A 1,771-nucleotide genomic window follows, 5' to 3' on the forward strand; every position below is an offset into this window, starting at 1 on the left:
ACACACACACACACACACACACACACACACAGCCATTCCTCACAGTATGGGTCTGACCAAAATCAAACATCCACATAGGAAGAACATTCAAGGTCAATGTGCCTCTCACCAACCCTGATTTCCTCAGGAAATATTTAGAGACAGTCAAGTGCTAGAGTAAAAGGAAATCTCAGAAGAGCAACCACAACTCCTCCAGTGTGGGCACTCACTGTCTGCCCTACCATCATGCCTCTTGCACTTGGCTCAGGTCTGACTATTTAACAAGGGCTGGTAGTTTGCAGCATGAACCAATAATGGTTTAGCAATGAACTTAATCCTTGCCTTCTGTGATGGCTAATATCAATTGACAACTTGAGAGGATTTAGAGGCACCCAGGAGACAAGCTTCAGGGCATACCTGTGAGGGATGATCTAGATTAAGTTAGCCTCTGTGCATGCTTGTGCATGCTTGTGAGGGATTTTCTTCATTAGGTTAATTAAAGTAGGTAGCCCCAACCTAAATGTGGGTGGCACTATTTCATGGGCTTGGGTCCTAGACTATTCTGAATAAGGGGAGAATTTGATCTGAAAAACAGAAAGCAATCTGAGCAGGAACATTCATCTCTCTGCTTCCTGACTGCAGATGCAAACTGACCAGTTGCCTCAAGTACCTTCCCCCATGACTTACCCACTGTACTGTGATGGACCATGCTGTCAACTGTGAGCCAAAATAAACCCTTTCTTTCTTAAATTGCTTCTGTCAGGTATTTTGTTGCAGTCATAAGAAAGGAAACTAATAAACCCTACTGCTAAGAGAGGAGACAAGGGAATGTCCCTTTCCCAGTTTATTTTCTTTACTCTAAGGATTAGCCCTAAGGCTGGCTAGCATCCATCGCCCTAGGGACCTACCTGTCTCTGCCTCCCTAGTGCTGGGATTATAAACATATGCCACCATACCTGGCTTATTTTTTTTTAACCTTTTTGAGACAGGGTCTCCCTGTAGCCCCAGCTGACCTGGAACTTGCTATGTAGACCAGGCTGGCCTTGAATTCACAGAGATCCACCTGCCTCTGCCTCCCAAGAGCTGGGATTAAAGGCATGAGCCACCATGCCGGGCCCCACACCTTGCTTTTTATATGGGTGCTGGGGATCAAACTCAGGTCCTCACACTAGCACAGCAAGCACATTACCAACTTGGCGTCTTCCCAGCCCCAAGGCCTGACTCTCCTGCCTTCACATTCTTGTTCTTAAAGTCACATCTCTTCCCACTGATTATTTGAGCTCAGCTCTCACCCTAAAGCAGGGGTCTTGCCCATGCCCACAGGTGGCTAAGAACTTTCCAGGCTTCACAATTTACCATTGCCTGAACTTTCTGTCAGCTGTGGGCTCTCAGCACAGCAAATGGGTGATCCCTCACACACAGAAGCATAAAGGGAGCCACTTAGAGCACTCCCTTAGTGGTCCTTCTGTAAGCTACATCAGTCTTGGGGTCCTAGAAGAGAATATATCAGGAAATTATCCTAGTCAAGGTCTCACCTCTAGGTCAGCCCTTGGCAGTTTTATCCCAAAGTCTGAAGTTTTAAACATTATAAAAATGGGATGCTTCCTGAATCTGCCTCATCCCTAATGGAGCCACCCAGGTGGCATCAGTTCCTCCACATTCTACTTATAATTCGGTAGATGGGTCAAGTGAGGGTTCTGGTGTTAAGGTCAAATACTGAGGCTCTCAAACCTCTGTGTAATGTTTAATCAGGAAGTCATGCCCTGGGAGATGTCCTGGCCACATCCTCTTC

At 46.4% G+C, this 1,771-nt stretch overlaps 1 protein-coding gene across 1 annotated transcript in view; it reads right to left on the reverse strand.

Moving 5' to 3' along the window:
• The window catches only part of LOC103740338 (collagen alpha-5(VI) chain-like), a gene marked incomplete at its 5' end in the record, with an annotated part of 18,339 nt that overhangs the window by 1,440 nt on the left and 15,128 nt on the right, over nt 1-1,771 (reverse strand).

The sequence above is a fragment of the Nannospalax galili genome, unplaced genomic scaffold (genome assembly GCF_000622305.1).
Source record: "Nannospalax galili isolate Female #2095 unplaced genomic scaffold, S.galili_v1.0 scaffold12101, whole genome shotgun sequence".
Lineage (NCBI taxonomy): Eukaryota > Metazoa > Chordata > Mammalia > Rodentia > Spalacidae > Nannospalax > Nannospalax galili.